Source organism: Dasypus novemcinctus, chromosome 17, assembly GCF_030445035.2.
Source record: "Dasypus novemcinctus isolate mDasNov1 chromosome 17, mDasNov1.1.hap2, whole genome shotgun sequence".
NCBI lineage: Eukaryota > Metazoa > Chordata > Mammalia > Cingulata > Dasypodidae > Dasypus > Dasypus novemcinctus.
The window spans coordinates 24132151-24139002 of NC_080689.1; the positions used below are offsets into that span (position 1 = coordinate 24132151).

Below are 6852 nucleotides of genomic sequence, written 5' to 3' on the forward strand. Positions count from 1 at the left end.
TATTCCATTTATTTAAAAAATGTTGGTGGAATTTTTATCAGGATAGCATTGAATCTGTATATCGATTTGGGTAGAATTAACATCTTAATGATATTTAGTCTTCCAATCCATGGGCATGGAATGTTCTTCCATTTATTTAGGTCTTTTTAAAATTTTATTTTAACAAAGCATTGTAGGTTTCTGAATACAATTTCTTTACATTGTTGATTAAGTTTATTCCTAAATATTTGATTCTTTTAGTTGCTATTGTAAATGGAATTTTTTTTCCAGACTTCCTCCTCAGATTATGCATTACTAGCATCTTTTAAAGAGTATTTCATCTGCTATAAGTATAGCCGCTCTGGCTTTTTCCTTTCTTTTTCTTTTTCAGTTACTGCATGCATGGAATCTCTTTTTCCAGCCTTTCACTTTCAGTCTATTGGTATTCTTGGGTCTAAAGTGAGTCTCTTGCAGTGAGCATATAGATGGCTCACATTTACTTATTCATTCTGCTAGTCTGTGTTTTTTGATTGGGGAGTTTAAGCCATTAATATTCAATGTTGTTCCGTAATGGCAGTTCTCATTTCACCCATTTTGACCTTTGGGTTTTATCTGTCATATTTTATTTTTACCACCCTTTTGAGAATTTTATTTATGTTTCCTGGTATAATCTTCATTTCTAGACTCTCTTCCAAGACTCTCCCTCCTGTCTTTTCTTTCAGACTGTAGCATACCCTTTAGTATTCTGACAAAGTCAATCTCTTGGTTACAAAATCTCTTAAGTTTCTGTTTATCATTTGTCTGTGAATATTCTAAACTTGCCCTCATTTTTGAAAGACAATTTTGCTGGATATAAGATTCTTGGCTGACAGTTTTCCTCTTGCAGTATCTTATATAGATCATATCACTGCCTTCTTGCCTCCATGGTTTCTGATAAGAAATTGGCACTTAGTCTTATTAGGTATGCCTTAGATGTTATGCATTGCTTTTCTCTTACTGTTCTCAGAATTCTCTCTTTGTCTTAGACATTTGACATTCTGATTAGTATGTGTCTTGGAGTTGGTCTATTTGGATTTATTAAGATGGGCTGCAGATATCTATGTCCTTCAGTAGGCTTGAGAAATTTTCTACCATTATTTCTTCAAATATTCTTCTGCCCCTCTTACCTTCTTTTCTCCTTCTGGGACAGCCATGACACATATGTTAACATGTCTCTTGCTGTCATTTATTTCCCTGAGACTTTGTTCAATTTTTTCCATTCTTTTCTTTATCTGTTCTTTTGTGTGATCACTTTCAGAGGCTGTTTCTTCAAGCTCATCAATCCTTTCTTCTGCCTCCTCAAATCTGCTATTATATGATTCCAGTGTATTTTTTATTTCATTTATTGCACTTTTCATTCCCATAATATCTGTTATTTTTCTATGTAAACTTTCAAATTCTTCTTTGTGCTCATCCACTGTCTTCTTAATATCCTTAATCTCTTTGGCGATCTCATTGAATTGTTAAGGAGATTTGTTTGAACATCTATGATTAGTTCTTTCAACTCCTTTATATCATCTGGAGGCTTATCTTGTTCCTTTAACTGGGCCATAACTTCATCTTTCTTGGTATGGATTATAATTTTTTGTTGGTGTCTCGGCATCTGGCTTACTAGATGTATTTATTTTGGGCGCAGTTTCTCTCTTTAGTTTAGGGCTTTCTTGCCCTTTCTCCCTTGCTGGTTGTATAGTAGGAACTGAGGATGTAGTTGGTGCTGTAAGGTGTGGAAGCTGAAGCTACTCACATTTTCCCAGGGATCAATGAGGCTTTGTCAGTGGTAGGGACAGACCCACCTCGGTGTAATAATCTAAGTTGTACAGGCCTAGACTGGTAGTTACCCAAAGAGATTGATGAAGCTTCACATCCCTTCCTCCTCTGCCTGGGATGGGGTTGGAGCTGCAGGTGTGGGCAACAATCTATTTCATTGTATTAGTCAGGCAAAGGGATGCTAATGCAAAATACCAGAAATTGGTTGGTTTTTATAAAGGGTATTTACTTGGGGTAGGAGCCCACAGACACCAGGCCACAAAGCACAAGTTACTTCCATCACCAAAGTCCACTTTCACATGTTGGAGCAAGATAGCTGCCAATGTCTGCAAGGGTTCAGGCCTCCTGCATTCTTCCCCTCCAGGGTCTCACTTCACTCTTGGCTCAGGGTTCCTCCCTTCCCAGGGCTTGCCTCCTCCTGGGCTCAGGGCTTCTCTCCCTTTGGGGCTTGCCTCTCTTTCCTTCATGAGCTCACCTCTCAGGGCTCCAGCCCAAGGCTTCAGCATCAAACTCCAACATCAAAACTCCAACATCAAAAACCCTCAACTCTGTCCTTTGCCATGCATTTTATCTGTGAGTCCCCACCCACCAAGGGGTGGATACTCAATGCCCTAATGACGTGGCCCAGTCAAAGCCCTAATCATTATCTAATATCTGGTTTTAGAATTCATAACCATATCAAACTGCTACAACCATATAGGTCCAAAATGACCACAGTTGCCCCAGTAGACTTCTGACTATTCAGTCTGTGCCAGTCTAATGTACCTGCAGTTACCCACAGAGGCTGGTGCAGGTCTTGCCAGCTTCTTCCCTGCCAGAGGTGGGGCTGAAGCCCAGGCTAGGGCTGCAGGCCAATTTGGGTGTAAAGAAGCCAGTCCCTACTGTCACTATGATTTTCAATCAGCCTGGCTTCCCCTCATGCCAGGGGTAGAGTCATAATGACAGCTACCAGCCTCTTTCCAACTTGAACAGGTTCAAACATAAGCTGTTCTTAGGGTTACACTTTAGTCAGCCGAATTTACTAATCAGTAGCTGATGTTGGTGGCCAAACTATTTCTGGGAAATGGATCTTCCTACTCCAGCCATAGAATAGCTCCTGAGGCAGCCTGCACCACCAGAGTAGGATGATTGCTGGCCTCTGCAGTGTGGCCTATATTTTCTCAGAGAGGCTGGTGTAGGTGCCCCCAGCTTTCTCCCTGCCAGAGGTGGGGCTGGAGCTTAGGCTACAGCTGCAATGTGATCTGAATGGAAAGAAGCTGGTCCTCACCAGCCCTGTGATTTTCAGTCCACCCCGATTCCCCTCATTCCAGGAGTGGAGTTTAAATGGTGGCCACTGGCCTCTTTCTGACTTCGACAGGTTCAAACTTTAGCTGTTGTTAGTGTCGCCAGATTTCCTCTAGATTCTTGGCTATGTTAAATAAAAGAATTTAAGAACATGCCAGTTTAGTTAGGCCACTAGTTTATTAAAGAAATGAGAGAAGAGAATACAAATGGGAGAAAATAACAAGGGTACAGGCTCCCAAGGATTGATCTAAGCTGAAAGAGAAAAAAGGGTGATTTAACTTCTGTGCTTGCTTTTTAAACCATTAATTATTCTTCCCACTTGCTAATGTTCAGGGGAAGGGAGGGGTCCCAGTTGTTTGCTGTTTTGATTGATTACCCCACCCATCAATTCCCCCGGTTGGGGGGGGGGCAGAAATGATAAGGCCCCTTGAGAATATCCAGGCCTTTCCTTGATCCCAGATGATCAAGGAAAATTCTCGTGGGTTCTTCCAGTTGCTTTCTGGTAGAGGTCTTTCTCTCAGAGGATTTCCAGGTGGAATTCCATGGCCATGTGTTTCACAGCTATGTTTTTCTGCCAGGTCTTAGATTCATCTCCCCATTTCCTAAACTAACCTGCCTCATTAGTATTATACTTTAGGCCGCCAAATTTACTAATCAGTAGCTAAAGTTAGTGCCCAACAGTATCTTCCTCACTTGTTTTTGGAAGTGGAGCTTCCAGTTCCAGCCACAGAATAGCAACGGAGGTAGCTTATGCCGCGAGTGGAGGCTGGGCATCGGCCTCTGCAGCATGTAGGGCTCTACTTACGAATCTGCTCTGCAGATGGGCAGTCTCCTCCTTCCATTCTTTCAAGAATGTTGCAGGATGCTCCTCTGATCTCTGGAGCCCCCAAACAGGTGCTTTAGATAGTTCTGGGTGATTACTCACTGCCCTGTAGCAGAGCTGTCTGTAGGAGTGCCGTACCCTGCCACCATCTTGCTGGTTGTCCAATGTGGCATTTTTCATATCCACACCAGACCACATGAATCACCAAACTTTCAAAAGAGGTTTAAAAAAATCGCTATCCTCTGTCAATCAGAATGCAGTTCTAAAACTAAGTGACTGTGTAAGCACATCCATACCTTAGGGCTGTTAAGTAAAACCTTTCCTTTCATTTCAGAGATATTTACATCAAATTAAGGCATTTACAAATGATTCACAGAATACAATAGCTCAAATATGATTTTTACTAAGCCCTTGTAAAGAAGTTAAGCATTCATAAGTTTCTCTAGTAAATTCAGTGCATTTTTCAACATAAATAATATGCACTATTCTAAATTATTTACATTTACAGTGCATATTTCCAATTATTAACTGGAATGAAATTATATTAATGTTACATCATATTATGGAATCTATATCATACAATTTTATTCACATCAATACTATAATTCACTGTAAAAAAAAGTCACAGGTACACACAAAATAGAGAACAGGGTTTTTTTAATATTTAAATTTAAAGTATACTGTCCACTTTAAACCAAACTAAAAGATTTATTTTAACAAAATGGCCAATTTCCAAACCCGTTTTCTAAGCCTGGCATAAGGAAAGGTCTATCTATTTGGATCTTCTGGTTTGTTATCCTATAAATGATGCTATCATATCCATGATCCATGTTCTAAGTATTGTAAGAGGTAATAATCACAGCCAAGGCCAAGGCGATCATTATCCACAGAACCATGTTGAAAACCATGGAATACTAAAAATTATACCTATATGCAAGGTTACAGGGACTTGCTGGTTTGCACATTGGTTTTGCCTCTAGGATTGTCCTTGACTTCCTCACAGGGGTTGTAATGAATGACTTGTTAAGTCACTAATTCTACCACTGCTTTCCCACCATAAAGATTGTTAAGTATCATCTGCAAACTTTCGCAGAGCATCAACAAGAATCTTAGAAGCTTCTCTGAATTGTTCAGTCTTCCCTGTAACATTTCCCAGTTTCCTCCCTACCTGCCTGCTCCCGTGAATGTAAACCAGGACAGTGATCCTCAGCTAGATGCTTATGTCAAGACAACAAACTTGAAATATCATGCAGCACTTGCAGTTCAAAAAAAAGAGTAAGTCAACTTCATTGGTATTACTCAGAGAATTGAGGGGAAGTGATTGAGAACAGAGTTTCCTTGAAACGGGTAATTATTGAGCCGTCATAATGTTACTGAAAGATCTTTGAAAACTGAATTTGCCTTCCCCACCATATATACTCTTGCCTCACTGGGAGCCAACTGCAAAACTACAGGAGTTTCTGCAGAAATAGGGAATGAACGGAATTTGCAATGCTGTGAAGACTAAGAGAAACTAAGTTCTTCAAGGGGCTAGAGCCAGCTTGTCCACTCCCTTCACTCCCTTCACAGCTTGTCCACTCTCTTCACAGCCTGCCCAATGCCTTCACCATCACCATAACTGTAGCTCAAGGATGATGGAATAGGTTACCCACCACAAGCCCGGCCATGAAAGGTCTTTCACAGAGAAGCCCACGACAATGCAGCCTCATTTGGGATTCACTCTCCTGTTATAGGCCAATTTCCATTACGGAAAACCACAGGCCCTGGTGATTTTAATATACTAAACACGTTCCCCAAAGCACCTGTCACCAACAAGGACAAGAACATGACGAGCACAGCCATGGTTCTGCAGTGGCCTCAGCTGTACTGGGTGAGACAGACCGGGCCGGCAGGATGTGAGCGACCACTGGAGCATGAGGGGTGACGCATGAGGTCGGCCCCCCTCCCATACACACTTTTTAAAAATTCTCCTCCCCCTCCCCTGCCCTGCTGTTTTTGCTGTCTGTGTCCATTCGCTGTGTGATCTTCTGTATCTATTTCTCTTTTTGTCTTCTCTTCTCATCTTTCTCCTCCAGGATTCACCGGGATTCGATCCTAGGGACCTCTGATGTGGAGAGAGGATCCCTGTCATTTGCACCACCTCAGTTCCTGGTCTCTGCTTTGCTTCACCTTGACTCTCCCCTTTGTCTCTCTTTTGTTGCGACATCATCCTGCTGTGTGACTCACTTGCATGGACACTGGCTCACTGCGCAGACATTCTGCTTGCTGCTCAGGCACTGGCAGAGCCCCTATCACTTAAGCCACATCTGCTTCCCCCCTACACACTTTCAATTGCCCAGTATTCTGCTTGACTTTAGTAAGGTAGACACAAAGGTAAACTAATTGATTCTAAGCTCATGCTGTAGGAACAAGACTAGGTATCTTGTGAATTCCTTGCTGTTTTTTAGAGGAAGAAATGTTCCTTTTATTTCAGGTTGTTGAGAGAGAGTATCATTGTAATTCTGCAGGACTGATTTGCTCTTAGAAAAACTGATTAGCGTGGACCCTGTATGTCCCTGAGACCTGCCAGCCTGGTAGTTCCAGTGAGACTGAATTAGCCTCCAGCGCCTGAATTTCACTGCCTGTTTGTCCTTGCTGCTGGGACTACAGGACCTCAGGCCTGGCCACTGCCCATGATGTAGCATGCATAGATGTGGGAGAGAGCACACCATCATATCCAGGATCCACATCTCCCAGAGGGGCCATAGTGAGGGAAGCCAGATGATTTTTATGAGTTCCCACTTGAGCACAGGACATATATAATTCTTTCGCTATGTTCCAGCCTCCTCATCAACCTGGAGTATTGGTCTCCCATAGAAATAACAGTAATGGATGTCTTCCTAATAAAGACCAGAACCAGACCTTCCCCCCATCCCATCATCCACCTACAGAAGAGAAGACTGGTAATGATAAGAAAAGAG

At 42.0% G+C, this 6852-nt stretch overlaps 1 pseudogene; it reads right to left on the minus strand.

Annotated features, from left to right (window-relative positions):
* Window positions 1-4605: 4605 nt before the first annotated feature.
* Window positions 4606-5734, minus strand: LOC101420995 (renin receptor pseudogene; annotated as a pseudogene).
* Window positions 5735-6852: the final 1118 nt, after the last annotated feature.